Source organism: Acartia tonsa, chromosome 4 (genome assembly GCF_053477335.1).
Source record: "Acartia tonsa isolate MP-2025a chromosome 4, ASM5347733v1, whole genome shotgun sequence".
Taxonomy (NCBI): domain Eukaryota; kingdom Metazoa; phylum Arthropoda; class Copepoda; order Calanoida; family Acartiidae; genus Acartia; species Acartia tonsa.
In genome coordinates, this window is record NC_137263.1 from 12,511,648 (window position 1) to 12,529,963 (window position 18,316).

Here is an 18,316-nt window from a genome sequence, read left to right on the forward strand (position 1 = left end):
AAGAAGAATACAAATGTATAAGTCCAAACAAAATTGTAAGTAAATTTGTTGCAAAAGTGTTTAAATAGAGAATATTGTCTTACATTTCTAGGGCAGGTTACAGAGATTCTTTTCTTATAACACTGACCCTTGTTGTAATAGAAAACAGTATTCTAAAAATCAGATAAAAAGGATTTGTACATCACATAAACAATTGTTGTTTAAATGGTTAAAAAGCAACATGAACAATAAATGGACGTACTGACTTTCTGGTAATGATTATAGAGTTAATACGCTTTTTAACTTTCGTACCTAGCAGTTACAGTAATCAGCTTGCAAAGTTTGAAATTGATAGGACAATTCTAACATGTCTAAATTAACGAAAAGAGTTTACTATTACGGACGGACTGACCCTTCTTATAGAACAGTTTCATATTTTAAGAAATGTAAAAATATCTGGAGGAGGGGAGGGTCCTTATCTCCTATAGTCTAGTGATTAGAAAGATGTTTAGTATAAATCCTCAAGGACGTGATTATCCCCCCCCCCCCATTTTAAATTTACCCCTACCTTGGGGGTGCCGTAGGCGCTCCAACCATTTTGGGGGGTAAACCCCCCCCCTCCCCAAAAAAAAAAATCCCTATCAAAAAAAAAATTTACCCCTGCCAACAGATTTCAGATTTATTATCCCCCCCCCCCCAAGCAAATTTTACCCCCTGGGTAAAAATTTCGAGAGGTTGGGTAAAAAATTTTGCGGCGCACTTCGGGCATTATTTTAAGCCCCCCCCCCTCCCCCTAAATGAAAAGTTGGGACGCCCCTATATCCTGCCTCTTTTATTTTGTCACACATCCAGTTGGAGCCATTGTTGGAGTTATAAGTTTTTGTCTACATTTAGGCAAGAGTTCGAACACTTTACCCCTAAGCAGACGTATATAAACTTTAGCTAAAAGTTTTTTTTATGATATTTCCCTTCTTTCTTAAAGAAAAATTAATAAAAAATGTTTATTTATTTGAATAAAACGTTGTTACAGCATTAATCATAATTATATAACAAGGATGATAATGATATGAAATAGCGCAGCAATAACAAGGTAGAAATATTTTCAGGGGTTTCTCTTTGGAAAGTTTATTTTCTTTTGATTGGTTGGTACAAACTTGCAATGTCCAAACTTTTCAACGATAATTTTAATCTATAGATAGAGTAACTTTTTATCCTAATTGTGGTGTACATTAATTTATCATCCATTGTCTTATCCCTTAAGATCCTCTTATAAAAATACAGTAAGGTTCAGACGTATGGTAGAAAGGTGGACAAACTTACTACGTTAATAGTATAGCTACGCTGCAGATAATGATAAAAATGCCATAAAAGGTATAAAAAGAGGGAATATACTTTGATATATTGTCATTCAATGTGAATACTTAGATATTACGCTTAAAGTAAAAGTGAAGATTTTGAGTCATTGCTTCTTATTATAGCACTTTCCTGTTGATTTATTCGTGTTTTTTTCCAGCTACTTTCTTTGAGTACATAAACTTATCGACAGCTGACATTATAACAACTACCTACATATGTTAACATGATAAAATAAAGGTACTAAGAAAGAGAGGTAATCAGGCTCCGCCAATAAAAAATCCCTGTGAGAACCCAGCAGACCTGCTATTGGGTAGAAACTGTACACATTTTGGTATGAAAGGCCTTATTTTTTTTATTTCTTCCCAATAAAAAAGTCGGCTATAAACGGTCGAATTTCTTAATTAAAACCCATAGATCATAATTCTATTCATGATAACGACACAGACTTTTAAGTTTCTATCGTGTAATTATAATTATAGGAAATCTTTTCCTTTAGACCAAGTTCTCCATAACTTAAATTCATTAATGCAGATACGTAAAATTAATCAAAAGTTCCTAATTGAGATTTAAATTTTATTCATCTTTTTCTTCTTCAAAAATATTTTTTAAAACCCTTTAGAATACTGATCAGCTGAATTACAATTTCAAAGAATTATGTCAATTATATGTGACATCCAATAAAAGTTGTCGTGGCTAAAATTTTACCATGAATTCAGGCTAAACGACTGGGGCAGGAAGGTTGAGCGATTTTGGAGTGTTAATCAAACTAGTATCCAAAGTTTATATTCACTTTTTTTTATTCCAGGGCTTAAATACTCTGGGCGCTTTTATAAAAAATTGATTGGTTTAGATCATTAACTAGCAGAGTCCAATCGTTTCAACCATTTATCTTACTTGTAGAAAGTGTAATTCTGTAATATCATTATTAGGTATTAATTTTTCGTCTATTGTTTTATCTCTTAAGACCCCTAAATATAAAAATACTACATTATAGAGGCTTATTAGCTTGCTATTTAACATTTAGCATTACATACGGAAACCTCTATATTTTACAGCTGTAACCAACAACTGGATTAATTAGAAAAAGTATTCGTAAAGGTTTTGTGATTTTAGGGGCAACGAATCCTAGTATTGACAACCTTTCTAACTGCCTCCCAAATATCATATAAGATTTATTTCTCTTGTTATACCTTATTCCCGTATATTTTATGTATTTCTTCAGATTTATGCATGTTGTCATCCTTGTACAGCCTTTATTTTCAAATATCTCCCCTTGCATAATATACAATAGTAATAGAGTAGTAATATGTTTTTAATTACCAGGTACTAAACTTATGTAGGTTTACAGGGAGGTTGGACAATGGAAGATGAATTATATCCCCTTTGTTAAAAAAAGAACAACCTTTTAGGCTTAGGGATACAAATATTAGAAAGATGGAAATAAAGAAATCTTTCTTCCTATTCGAAAAGTACATTTTTTGTATAAAATCCTTTTTTGTAATGAATAAACTTTCCAGTATGGCTTAGACTCCGATTAATCTCCGCTAGATTAGAACCGATTCTTAGCTACACTGTAAAATCATGTATCATATAGTATTATAATCACTTTTCTACGAATAATAAAATTTTTGAAAGTCCAGTTTTGTTAGCCCCGATGAAAGCTGTAAATAAATAACTATATTTGTAAATATTCTTGAATGAGCATCTGATCCCTAACTTTCTTTGTCCGCCAGTGTGTCAGCTAATATTCATAACTTTATAAAACCTATGAGAGTTTTTATCCTTGATCTGCATATCTATCAATAACTGTATTAGATTTTTATAGTTAGGCCTTTATGTAACCTTGTTATTGGCTTTGGAATATTGTTTTTTTTTTTCTATAAAATAATAAGAAAGAAAAAAGTTGTGATTGTGACTGAAGCCCTAGGGAATTTTTATTACACAATCAGGGCAGGGACAGGTAGTCTCAATATACAAATACTTAAATATTCAATTTCTGTTGATTAAAAGTTTAAAGAATCCTAGTTTGAACCTAGTTTTAAAAGGTTAGAAGATTCTCGCAGGGAAAGTACCTCATATGGCCAGGGCTCCACAGGGGCTAAAATCTTAATCAAAGAAAAGTAAAGGAGGGTTCGGTGGTCAAGAAAAAGGTTTAAGTGAAATTACCTTTTATTATGGCTTTTAATAATTTTCATTTATTAGAATATATTAACTTTCCCCAAGCAGAATCATGTACGGGAAATTAAAGGAGCAACTACAAAAATGAAGGAAAATATTCATAGATTTAGGCTAGTAAATGCAAAATAGAGAATTTAAAAATCAGTCAACCTATGATATGGATAGAATTTTAAACACAGCACCCCATAAATTGTTAATTTACACTCCTGTGAAGATTTGTATAACTATAATAGCAGCTAAACGACATATACAATTTTGTAGTTGGTTCGCGGGAAATTATGATTAACCCCTGGTACTAACTATTAACTTAAACTATTATCAGTATTTAGAATCGTTGAAACCCTTGTAAAACATATTGGTCTCATTCTTTTTTACACGCGTTCTCTCGTTTAATGGCTTAAGAAATTAGAATGGTTACACCGTTTGAAGTCCTCGGTTAAAGGTATCAGATAAAAGCTAATTATTCCGTCGTTTTAAAGTAATTTTATACTTCCTTTTTGCGACCAAATTATTATGAAATGGGTGAATGCGTAATCAATTTGCTATGCTGTGTCACAAGGACGTCCATGCTTTAAATATATTTATATACATTTTTTTTTTTTGGGGGGGGGGTACCACATTTGTGTGTTTATATAAAAATACCTGATTTTTTAACCTAAGAGTATAAAACCATATCTCCAAGAGCCCAAAAAATTCAGAGGGATGCATTTACTTCCCTCCCCCCTTCCTTTGACGTTATTGCTATAAAAATGTCTTTTTCCACTAAAAAAAATAAATAGTTTTAGTACGTGGATATTTAAGTAATTTTCTCATCTATCTAAAATAATAAAAAATCTATTAGTATAGTGTAAAAATGGTAGTAAGTAGTATTAGTAGCTTGCAACCATTACCACGATAGTGACTTCAATTTTTTAGTTTTTTTATATTTTATACAGGTGAATGTTTTTTAAAGCGATGTTTTTATACATTTAGGGTGTGTCTAATGTTCCCACTCTGTAAATTTAAACAGTTAGAGTTCTCCTATCGTCTTTGTAGAAATATTGTAGTAAGCAATTTTGACATGAAAGAATCATTGACACGGGGCTTCCTGTGACAATTTGGCATGATTTTTTAAAGCGTAGCATCTCGATTACAAAAGTATGCCGTTTTAATGTAGTTTGATTTATGAATAATTTAAAAGCAAACCAAGAACAAACTTTAAAAGTGTTTTTTTTAATAAATGAATTTTTTTAAAGGTTTCCTGTAATAATTATGTTTTACAGTTTACTGTTCAATTTTTTTCTCTTGTTGTTGAGATGCTTCTAATGGACTAAAACGTTCTTGTCCCTTCATTGTTTTTGTTTTGTTCTTTAAATAAATCTTTAGATAATGCGTAAATGTACAACAATTAAATTGTTGTACATTTGTACATTTTTAAAAGCGAAGCTTTTCTATAATTAGGGTCGGTCCGTCCGTCCGTCCGTACGTCCGTCCGAGATAGATAGCTTTCCTTCGTTAATTTAGGCATGTTAGAATTGTCCTATCGATTTCAAACTTTGCATTATGATTCCTGTAGTAGTTGGGTACGATTTAGAAAGCGTAGCAACTCTATAATCATTACCAGAATGTCCGTACGTCCATTTTAAACATGTTTATTTTTCTACTTTTTTAACAACAAATTTTCAAGTGTTTTAATTATCCGTTTGATCTGATTTTTGGTATATTGATTCCTGGGACAACAAAGAACAATATTATAAGCGAAGCAACTCTATAATCAAGTCCAAAAATGTAAGTATGTCCATAAACATTATCCTGTTTTTAAGTAGTTTTTCAACAAATTTACCTACATTTTTGATTCGACATATTTACATTTATGTTTCGATTTTTCAGTTCAGATACTATACAAGTGTTAAGGTCCGTTTGTCCTACCGTTTCAGTGCTTCGCTTTTATGGATGTTGTCATCCTTGTTGTTGTACATTTACAACAAGGGCTAGGCAGTCTCCAAGAATTTAGATTGTCAAAAATAGAACTATACTCTTTTGGGGATGGTTGATAACACCGTAAAGTCAGACCCCTCTCTATTAAGTCCCATGTCGACTTTTTCACTTTAATTGCACGACATTTTTCAGCTAGACTAAAGTCTAGATTATAAATAAATAAACAACCCTTATATGACCTTATGTATTTATCTTTAAGAACAGTACGGTTGTTTTTATGGCAGCTGGCTGTTTTCTCCTAAATTAAGGTGTCGGCTGGATTATTTCTTAAATAGACAGATAACTCTAGATCTGTATTAACACGCGGTTACATATGCCTGCGGCTGCAGAGCCCTGTTTATTATGTAACAAGTATTCAATACTATTTATTTGCCTAATACTATGTTTATAAAACAATCTATAACAGTTGTATACATTACTCTTTATTTGTAACGAAATTGTAATAGATATCATCATTTATTTTTAGTAACGCAGCTACTCTATATTTAATGTTTGTCTGTTGCCCTGTTAATTTACTTTACGTAAATTGGCTTTATTTGCCTTATGTACTGCCGACCGCTTTAATCCGACAACTTACAAATTGTTTTTTTTTTGAATAAAATTTTATCAATGATTAATATTTTCTTACTATTTAAAACTTTATTTCTTAAAATGGTCGTTCGTGTGTTAGGTGAACGTCTATCAGTTGCTCATCGAATTCAATCGAAATGGTTCTAGTAAAAAGATGGTAAATGGAAAGCGCCAATAAAAATAAAATTATGAGATTAATAAATACAAAATTTATGTTATCCATTTTTACCTATTCTGGGGGCTTTTGTACTGGGGTAAACTATTTTTAAACAATATTTCAGAAATAATTGGTTATTATCGACGAATTATATAAATAATATAGTTAAGCTTCTTTTCATATCCTTATCTTTTATAAACAGAAAACTAAACAATAATTATTTTTTCTTATAATACTTTTTAAATCATGGATGATAAGTTTCCATCGAAAGTTTCAGTCTTTTGGTCGACAAGTAACGCAGCATCAGGTGGGTTTTCAGCTATATTTGTATTAGCAAGCGTAAACAATTGTGTTGTAAGCAATACGGACAGACGAACATTTAGAATAATTGAGTAGCTTCGATGAACACAGTAATAGTGTATGACTGATTATGACGTAACAAAAAAAATTAGCCAATGAGAGGCCGTTATTGACCAATGGTAAAATTTATAGTGGCATCTCATTGGCTAATTTTTTTTGTTACGTCATAATCAGTCAGACACTATTACTGTGTTCAGCTTCGATACTTATAATTTTCAACTTGTTTTGTGTTCATAAGCATTATAGTACCAAACGCTTTGCTTTAGTCAAACCTACATAAATTATTTTAAAATTTCCTTGTAGAGAAGCTTTTTTAAACTTACAATCTATCTATCTAGTTTTCTATTTAGTATTTATTTATCTATCCATCTTTTTGTTACACAAAGCTTCTGTAGAAAAGTACAATAACTTAAACTTTTTTATGGATGGCATAAAATTTATTTTTAGCCTAGAAGTATAGAGTTATATTAAAGTTAACCAACTTCAAATATAATTCAAGTTTACCAATAGAGTTTAATTATCTACAAAATAAATAAGTAATGGCAACTAATAATTCTTTTTATGTTGTTTAAATTTCTAACTTTTAGGTTTTTTAAATGCTTTAAGGGTGGATCCTATCAAAAGTGAAGCTACTCTATAATTTTAAATGTCTGGCTGCCCGTCTGTCAGCTACTTTTCGAAGGAGACAAGATTTTCTCTGCTGTTATTAAAGATAACTCCTTAATTTTTATATGAAAATTACCAATACCAATAATCATCCAGTCCGATAGTGTGTCTGTCTCGTACAAAAATATAAATGTTCAACAATATATGAAACTCATGTGAAAATTTTATGATTTTATATTTTCTATATAAAGATTTTTATTTATGATTACTAAACATCTGATCTTTAAATTGAGTTTTCCGAATGTCCGTAAAAAAACATGATTTATAAATTGGTCTATGACAAATTTGTCCAATGGATTACCTAGTTACAAAGTAAAGCATTCTTTCAAACATGTCAAACTTTACCACGTTTATAATAATTATGCTTTAAATTCTATTTTGTGTTTCATTGTTTTCAAAGATAGATTTTAAAACAAGAGAAAGACTAAACTACATAACTTTTGTGTCACTTTTGAGGAAGACGATTCCTGTGACGTCATATACATTTCGGGAAAGAAAAAGGGAAGGGGGGAAGAAAATTTCTTCAAAAGAGATGGGAGAAAAGGAAATCGTCTTCCTCAAAGTGACACAAAAGTTATGTAGTTTAGTCTTTCTCTAAAACAAATTAAAAGAAGCTTTTATAGTGCCTAAAATATGACTTCATACTGGCCAACCATAGGTAAATTAAAATGTATACTGGCCTATCATTGTTAATTTAGTCTGTGTATTGGTCATTTGTATTGTATGACGTCATGACGTCGAAGCCACTATAAGAGCTTCAATAAAAGGCACTTCTGGACCTGTAAGAAGTTTAATTTTTAAAATAAATAAAAAATTCACAATTGTGCCAAATAATATAGATTTGTCTCATTATATGAACACTGAAAAACTTTTTCTCTTACTCACAAAATAATCGACTTGTTTCTTTGTTACAACAAAATTAATAGTTATTTCTCGCATCGTATTATAAACGGCTTTCCGCGGATATAGAATGTACAATTATAAGATTAAAACTAGTTTTTTAGCCCCGAGCACCGGCTAAAAAAACTGGTTTCAATCTTTTGATTGTACATTTTTATATTCGTAGAAAGCTGGATATAATACGATGCTAGACATAGTTTTTTCGTATTGACGAGAACCGGTTCTAATCCACTGGTTTCGAGTGAATACGAGAAAAGATCTTATGTTTAACATTTTACCAATGCAAAGCTAAAATAATAAATGGATGTAGAATATACATTATACATGGATATTATGACAGGAGCAAAATTTTCGTCAATTCAGGTTACAATATCATCTCACTTTTATTGGTCGGGCCCTTTATCCAGTAGGGGGGGGGGTGTATATGAGGGGGATGGGGAGATGATTATTTACGCCCGCTACAGAGTTCACTTTATTATAGAACATGAAAATCTGATGTATGATCCAAGTAATAATAAATCCATATCGCCCCCAGTTATGTTAAAAAAACAATCCTATTTTTCTAAATTTGACCAACGGTGCAATGAAATTTGAGTTCATCATTTAATTTATTTTATTGGTATTCAGCCAATCTTTCATTGAAACCTACCACATATATATGATTATTGTTTTGCTTTTATTTTCATTTGGCAGCATCGAATAAACAACTTGAACATTAAAGGAAGCTCGAAACAGAAAGACAGAAAGAGGGTTATGAGGGAGTTGGATTTGTTGATTATGGATAAATGTTATGCATAAACAAGTATTCCCTTTAAAGACATAGATGAAAAATCTTATTTTCATAGTTATAAAATGTTGCATTATTTTCCTTAACCCTCTATCCCTAATATTCAGGGATCTTAGTGGATAAGACAATGGATGATAAATCGATGTACACTACTAACTATGATAAACATAATTACCTCTTCTGTAGATTCAAATTATTAGATCTTACAGCGGCATATTGAAGATTATTGAATCCTCTAAGTTTATAAGCCAACTAATAAAGGAGAATGTTTATAAATCTTAGGAAGCCAGTGTATAATTAGTCCAATGTTAACTTCCTCCCTTTCAATATTGGATTTTTTGTTTTCTACAGAAAGCCACACCACTAATCAAAACAAAGCATAGTTGGACAGAGTAAGATAAACATTAATTGTTTTATTCACTTTTATTAAATCCATTATTGAGGAACACTATGGAAGGGGGGAATTCCAAATCTGAAGGTCGATTTTTTATCATCGTCCCTCATACTTATTTTTGACCATATGCAACCCCACGGAGGATGAGAATAATAACGCCCCCCGGCAACCCGCCCAATATTTTCCACCTATCCAATGCATAATTTTACATATAAAAATTTGGAGGAAGATTAATTTTTCATCACTGTTGTCATATCTCAGTTATATCATTAATTGTATAAATCTGTGAAAAAATTATAACTTTCATCTGCCCGATTGTTTGGACAAAAATTAAGCTTTTTCTGAATGATAATGTACTTTTGCAAATTTATCCAAAAAAACACACATTATTCTATAGTAAAAATCATAGGCATATTTTTTGTTGTTGAAATTTTCCTCAAACTTAAAATCAACCGTTTGAATTACAAGTGCTTTACCTGTCATTTTATTCAGCTGCTAAGCAAAAAAATAAATATAAATATAACTTTAGCGGGTCTGTTTATTAATACAATCCAAGTTAAAGGGGAAAATGCTTTTGTTTTTACCTTTTTTGGTTGATAGTCTATGGTAGTTCAGTTGTAAAGCTGTAGTAGTATTTACTGCATCAAAAACTTTTTTTTACATTTTTTATTCAACTCAAAAAAAGTTATTTCAAATTAAAATGGTGGAATTTCTGCTAAGCTGACAATGGCGATATAATTTGATCATTATTCTACACAAATGTATCTGAAATTTTTGGTAAAAAGAGCATCAAGTTTTTAAGTTTTATGTCTAAAAAAATTGTAAATATTATTTTTTTACTTAACCAGCACATTTAATTAGTTTTCTCGTAATTATTCAAATCCGGTGGATAGAAACCAGTTCTCATGCATACGAAAAAACTATGTCTAGCATAGTATTATATCCAGCTTCCTACGAATATAAAAATGTACAATCATAAGATTAAAACCAGTTTTTTTAGCCCGTGCCTTCGGCCCCTCGGGGCTAAAAAACTGGTTTTAATCTTATAATTGTACATTCTATATCCGCGGAAAGCCGTTTATAATACGATGAAAGAAATAACTATTATTATATGAAAACTAAAATTATATGTAAAACAAGGATTACTACATCCATAAGTAACAAAACTTATGGATGAACAAACTAACAAAGTCAGGTATAAACCAGATGTTTAGTGTCTCAAAGAAAATAAAGAAAGTAAAACTCACGGACAGACAATCAAATTATAGAGTAGCTTTGCTACTAAAAAGTATGATGTTTGCCTGCGTGTGTGTGTTTTTTTTCTGTCAGTTTGATTATTCTAATTATTGAACTGAGTTAGATCGTCTTAATAGTGAAGCTTTTTTTATAGGTCCTGGGCTGGTGTTTTTTTTCTTTTAAGAAATATTAGCCATCTAATGACCACTGTTAGAAATTCTACTAATTCTAACAAATATCTCAAAAATACTTTAGTGAACAAGAAGTTTGCAGAAAATAAATATACATATAGTAGCTTGACTACTAAAAACAAATTATTGCTTTATTATGTTACTAAAATTATAATTTCTGGAAGAAAAGTAACTTTGATTGGGCTATTCATCATAAAATTACTTTCTAAACTTATTTTTACACAAAAAGATTTTAAAATACCAGCTAGTAGGAGGAAATATATTTTGGAGATAGTTTAATAGATAATAGAACATTCTTTTTTCCTAAATTCTATTTTAGGGAGCTTATATATGTTCATGTGAAAAAAAAGGAATTGGTACCTTCCCTCAAAGTGGCTGTTGAGCAATGACCCCCCCCCCCATTTATTGTTTAGATACATCAAAAATAAATGGGGGAGGGAAATAGTTTTTTCTGTGCGTGCCTAACCCCTAATCATGTTCCAGCGAAACTTTTAAAAAAAGGTAGAATGATACGTTGTTCGATATCTCAAATAATAGCTTATGAATCACTACCTAATTTTTTGGCGATAAACGTACGAAAATCGTCCTCTCAAGCAAAAGGTAGCATGCGAGTTCGCCATCGATATCGTAGCAGAGTATGGGGCGAAGTAGCACAATAGTAGAATAAATTAAAAGAGCGAGAGCGAGAGAGAAAGAGAGAGAGCTGAGAAACATAGAACTCTTTTTCTTGAGAGGACGGTTTTCCAACGTTAATCGCCAAAAAATTAGGTGGTAATTCTTGGCGAAGGGGATTGGAGGTAGCATGAGACTCGGTACATACATTGCACGAGCTCGATGGCGATTCCATGGCGAAATATCTTGCTGGGGTAGGGCCTATACCTACGAATCTCTAATCCTGCGGGATTTCCGTTTAAATAAAATTTCTCCATCTATCGTTTCCTTTGGCGCAACGTCATTAGGGTATCCAGCGTAATTCTTTTCTTCTTTCAATTATACATACCTATATAAAGGGTGTTTAAAAAACCAATCGCTTCACTCTTTTTAATATAATAATATACAGTTTTAGTCTAAAACTAACCTAAAAATGACTCAAATCATGTCCAAGCAATGACATTGAGAAAACTAGAGCTCGAGTCCTAACCTTGTGGAGAATTTTTCCTTACATGCAGATTAAAAATCAACAAGTCGTCTTAAGTACTTAAAATCTTGTAGATAGACCCCATAATGTTTAAAATTTTTGTTGGAGCATGTAAAGACCTTTCTATAGACACCTTAACCAGGTTTCTAACTCAATCCTAGCCAATTTGGCATTAAAAAGACAGACCCATCAAACATTTAGACATGACGGGTCTCTCTAGTTCTTGATGTTTGACAGATCTTTCTTTTTGATGTCAAAATGGCTAAGATTGTGTTATAAACCTGATTAAGGTATCTATAGAAAGATATTGACATACCCCATCAAAAATTCTAATTATTATGGGTTCTATCAACAAGATTTTAAGTAGGTACTTAAGACGGTTTGTTCTTTTTTTAAAAAGACAGAGCAGTCATGTCTCATTGTTTGATGGGACTGTCTTTATGATGCCAAATTGGCAAGGATTGAGTCAGAAATCTGGTTAAAGCGTCTATAGAAAGGTTTTTATATACCCCATCAAAAACTCTAAACATTATGGGGTCTATCTACAAGATTTAAAGTACTTTTATTCTTTTCAAAAAAAGACAAAACTGTCTTAATTTGTAATAAAATATGCCCTCTCCACATAGAGAAAAAATTTCCACAAGGGCTAGGACTCGAGCTGTAGTGCCCAGAAGAGGTGAGAATAAATCAAAATTTAATAGTGTCTTCTCATTGTCATTGCTTGGACATGATTTGGGTCAGTTTTTGTTAGTTTTTGACCAAAACTGTAGGGTTTATATTGAAAAGAGTGAAGCAATTGGTTTTTTTAAAACACCCTTTATGTTGAAGGGTTCGTAATAAAAATCAAATACCATCCTATCATGACCACGGACAGTAGAACCGACCAGGGAGAAAGGGAAGGGACAATGGGCAATTAATTCAATTTAAGAGTTTTCAAAGAAAGGCTATTAAATCCAGATTAAACCAGAAAATTCGGGAGAAATTGTTAAGAATTGTTAGTTAAATTTAATAAAATAAAAACTAAAAAAAAAGTTCCAAGAAAAAAAGGAATCATTCTAAAATTGGATTATCAGTATATCAGACTGACATAACCATTCTGTAATTAATTACTAGAAAAATCTCCCTTGAACGAACCTAGTAAAAGTGGCTAACTCAGATTAGGACGTCAGAAAAAAATTAACCAATCAGAGGCCACAATAAATTTTTCCATTGGTCAATTAGAGTGTATACTGGCCTCTCATTGGTTAATTTTTTCTGACGTCATAATCTGAGTCAGCCACTGTTACTAGGTTCCCCTTGAACTCTCCAGATGACAGGGAAAGGGTAAAGAGAGGTAGCGGCAAGGGGCAAGCTATATGAACAGGGAAAAAAGGGGACAGGCAGGCGAAATCACAGCTTGTTTTAATGAAATAAAATGAGGTTTAATGATGTGATTTTTGAATTACAAGATTATTGGACCCGGCCTACAACTAGCTGGCGGGGCAAGAATATCCTGTCTATTACCCTTGCCCCCACCATCTTCTCTATTTCCCTATCGTCTGCATTAAAAAAGGTAGGTGGGGGAGAGGGGAGTGAAATAGATTATGGGAGGGTGGCCGTATATTCTTACCTTTTATATTTAAACTACTCTCTGTCTGTTTTACTCAAAACGAGTAGCGGCATTACATGCGCTAGTACCCAAACTCAATCAGAAAGTACTAAATTCTTGTACGTTCCCTTTCAGCCAGTACCCAAAGTCCGAGACTCCTAAAAATTGAATATTCGATCCATTGTCCCCTCCCTTACTCCCTGAAAACCGACAGACAAACAGACACACACAGCTACGTACACGTACTTATAGAGTAGTTTAGAAAACTGACTAGGCTGAAAATTATTCTGAATTTTTTTATGGGTTACAATCTTCTTTAATTTATTTAGTTTGAACCTAGAACACTAAAATATGATTGTATAAACCAAACTTCATTGACGTACAAATCCTAATTGAATAAAAGCTTTACTCCTTACAATACTAAAATAGAACAAAAAAGAAAAGTATTAAAAATTGTAATCCTTACAAGAAAGGGGAAATTATAAACATGGCTAAATTCAAAAGTTTTCTATGCCTTGGGATTACGAAAGGGAATTTTATTTGTTGTTTTTATTGGTTATGTTAAGTTTTAAGGTCATTATCAAATCTATCAATATTTGTTTCTATATTTAATATTTTAAGATATGAAAAACACACATATAGTTTTTTTTGGAATAGTATTTTCAAAATGGCTTTTTATAGGTTATTTTAGGTTAAGTTAGATTATATTGGGTTAGGTAATTGGCCCCGCAGGTTTAGAGCCCCCCGCAGGAAAAGCTAGTGTGAAAAATACGAAGAATCGCCCCATATGGTGCGATGTTACGAAAGGGACTATACCCGTTTTTTTTAGTTAGTTACATCGTAATTTACATTGTCTGCCTGTCTTTTCGTCAGTCTGTATTGCTTTGGAGAAAATGCGATTTTCTTGGGTGCTTCTGAGATAGACTTTGAATAATATTTTAGGTGAGAATATTAAAGACCTTCCAGCATACAACTTACTTTGTCAGTCAGTCTGTCGGCCATGCTACAAGATATAGGTTTTATGATTCTAATACTGATTTTTATCTATTTTCTCCCTTTTTTGACCCCTAAACATCAGCTTTAAATCTCGCTGTGTCTTTTTTGGTGCTTCGATACATACACCTTGTCGTCCTTGCTTATATATATATCCATACAGGGTGTATTTTGATATCTGAAGGATGGCTACTGATATCTATATATCTATACAGGTTAAATGTTGATATCTGGAGGATGGCTACTGTTATTTATCTATCTATACAGGGTGTAGGTTGATATCTGGAGGATGGCTACTGATATCTATCTATCTATACAGGGTGTAGGTTGATATCTGGAGGATGGCTGTTGATATCTATCTATCTATACAGGGTGTAGGTTGATATCTGGAGGATGGCTACTAAAATCTATCTATCTATACAGGGTGTATTTTGATATCTGGAGGATGGCTACTGATATATATCTATCTATACAGGGTGTAGGTTGATATATGGAGGATGGCTGCTGTTATCTATCTATCTATACAGGGTGTATTTTGATATCTGGAGGATGGCTACTGATATATATCTATCTATACAGGGTGTAGGTTGATATCTGGAGGATGGCTACTGTTATCTATCTTTCTATACAGGGTGTATTTTGATATCTGGAGGATGGCTACTGATATATATCTATCTATACAGGGTGTAGGTTGATATCTGGAGGATGGCAGCTGTTATCTATCTATCTATACAGGGTGTATTTTGATATCTGGAGGATGGCTGCTGATATCTATCTATATATAATACAGGGTGTAGGTTGATATCTGGAGGATGGCTGCTGATATCTATCTATCTATACAGGGTGTATTTTAATATCTGGAGGATGGCTACTGATATCTATCTATCTATACAGGGTGTAGGTTGATATCTGGAGGATGGCTGCTGATATCTATCTATATATACAGGGTGTAGGTTGATATCTGGAGGATGGCTACTGATATCTATCTATCTATACAGGGTGTAGGTTGATATCTGGAGGATGGATACTGATATCTATCTATCTATACAGGGTGTATTTTAATATCTGGAGGATGGCTACTGATATCTATCTATAAAGGGTGTAGGTTGATATCTGGAGGATGGCTGCTGTTATCTATCTATCTATACAGGGTGTAGGTTGATATCTGGAGTATGTCTGCAGATATCTATCTATCTATACAGGGTGTAGGTTGATATCTGGAGGATGGCTACTGATATCTATCTATCTACACAGGGGATGGTTGATATCTGGAGGATGGCTGTTTATATCTATCTATCTATACAGGGTGTAGGTTGATATCTGGAAGATGGCTACTGATATCTATTTATCTATACAGGGTGTAGGTTGATATCTGGAGGATGGATACTGATATCTATCTATCTATAATACAGGGTGTAGGTTGATATCTGGAGGATGGCTGCTGATATCTATCTATATATACAGGGTGTAGGTTGATATCTGGAGGATGGCTACTGATATCTATCTATCTATACAGGGTGTAGGTTGATATCTGGAGGATGGATACTGATATCTATCTATCTATACAGGGTGTATTTTAATATCTGGAGGATGGCTACTGATATCTATCTATCTATACAGGGTGTAGGTTGATATCTGGAGGATGGCTGCTGATATCTATCTATATATACAGGGTGTAGGTTGATATCTGGAGGATGGATACTGTTATCTATCTATCTATACAGGGTGTAGGTTGATATCTGGAGGATGGATACTGATATCTATCTATCTATACAGGGTGTAGGTTGATATCTGGAGGATGGCTGCTGATATCCAGATGCAGGACATTAAAGAAGAAGCCCTCGCCAAGATCCAGGAAATTACTGGAATAATTCCAGGTATAGTTCCAAATAGAAGCATAGATAGGTTAATAAATCTATAACCCAGACATTTACCTGGATCCAGTGTTGGGAACCTTTTTCGTCTGCTTGCAAGTTGCCTTTTGCTCTTTATTAGCAACTTGGCTGTGTCAATATTAATGACGCTATTGGCTGATATTCAAACACCTTATTGGAAGTCGGAACAGGGTCTACGGGGTGGGGACATACAGTTATTTAACCCATTCCCCCTCTATTGTTTTACTCTAATGATAGGTTGATGAATGATAATTTGTTTTACTTCAATTTATTTTTACAGAAGTTACAGACAGACATACTTTACTCTAAGAATAGTTTTGCTTCAAAAATTAATTATTTTTCTTTTTCCTACAAACATTTTGGTAAAATATAACTCTGAGGAAAATATAATATTTTGCAAATGAGAGGAAAAATCTAATTTTCTTCAAATTTTTCTCCTTGAAATATTTTTTTCACAATAGAAAAAATATTAAAGTAAAATAGTTTTGATTTTAAACAACAAAAAACATTAAAATTTTTTTTGGTCAAAACTTTTCCTATTTGTCAACTAGCTATAGAACGACAAACAGACAGACATACAAACAGACAGATGAAGATAGATAGCTTCTTATTTTGGGAAAGAGACAGACAGACAGACAAACAGACAAATAAACAGATATCTTATTATTTTAGGTGAGACACATTCAATTGGGACAACACCTGCTGAAAGATGTTCAGAAAAACTTGTTGATCTAGGAAATTATTCATTTTAAAATATAAAATAAAAAATTATATTTTTACATTATTATGAAAAACTTCTGGCTAATATTTCTAAGAATCACTGGTATAGCATTTTGGTTTTATCATAGACGTCCAAGGAAGGGGGGTGGTGTGTGATTAGTGATTACCCCTCTTAAAACATCTTAAACCCTCATTTTACCCATCTCAAAAAAAGCTTGGACGTCCTTGCGTTGGATTTAAAAAAATTAACTAATGACTTGCATCAAGAGGCTCTGTAGGAAATTAGCCTAGAACCATCCAAAGACTTAACTTAAGCAACCAAGCAACTAAATTAAGATTCTAATGAAATAGAACTTAAGAATAGATAAGTATATACATTACTGACAAAAAAAACTAGAGGAGATTAATACATATTTTTTTAATAAATCTAAAAATGAATAATATGTTTTTTAGTGGTTTTACTTACAACAAAGGCATTGCTTTCATAATTCAAATTGTAAAAAAATAACAAGGGTGATAACATCCAAAAAACACATAAATAAAATGTAACACAATTAAGTATTAAGTCTAATTATGCTAATGATATAAAAATTGGTTATTTGGACATCCACTTTTCAAAGACTTTATAAACACTTAACATCCTATTCATTAAAATTATAAATAAGAGCTGTTACATAAAATGTGATAAATTAACTAAAAAAAAATTATGCAGAGTTTAAAATACCTAGGAATTTCAAAAATAGCTAATGTTAAAAACAACTAATTTACAAATGCCTAATTTAAAAATGTCTAACTAAAAAGGCCACCTACCTACGTGACATAAAGATGTACAGACCATTAAAATAGAAGAGTTGCTAATTTTTTGATGAATGAAAGTAATGGTTGATTCTAATGGAAATAGTTGGACAATAATGTTGATAATCTCAAAACAGAACTTAGGAAATTTTATAATATAATATAAACTTGCTTTATAAGCTTTGAAAAACATTTGTTCTGCTAAAATAAATGTGTGGAGGGTACTTCCTATTAGAGCATAGTCCCTAATTACTAGGAGCGAAGTCACATGTACTGTATAAAATTACTGAAAACCTTACCATAAAAGGAGTTTGATTTAATCTTTTCCGCTTTTTCTCTGGTGAGAATTGACCTATGAATAGTACTCCCCCAAAATAGTGATAAACTAACTTGTTCTTAAACAAAATAAGTATTTTTCAAAACGTGATTCTTTTGA

General features: G+C 32.2%; 1 long non-coding RNA gene across 1 annotated transcript; it reads left to right on the plus strand.

The window, feature by feature from the left end:
* Window positions 1-9,967: 9,967 nt before the first annotated feature.
* LOC145318411 (uncharacterized) lies at window positions 9,968-18,046 on the plus strand. The gene is made up of 5 exons (XR_013879328.1): window positions 9,968-10,101; window positions 16,247-16,347; window positions 17,038-17,097; window positions 17,536-17,558; window positions 17,987-18,046. It is a non-coding gene; the product is annotated as an uncharacterized LOC145318411 (long non-coding RNA).
* Window positions 18,047-18,316: the final 270 nt, after the last annotated feature.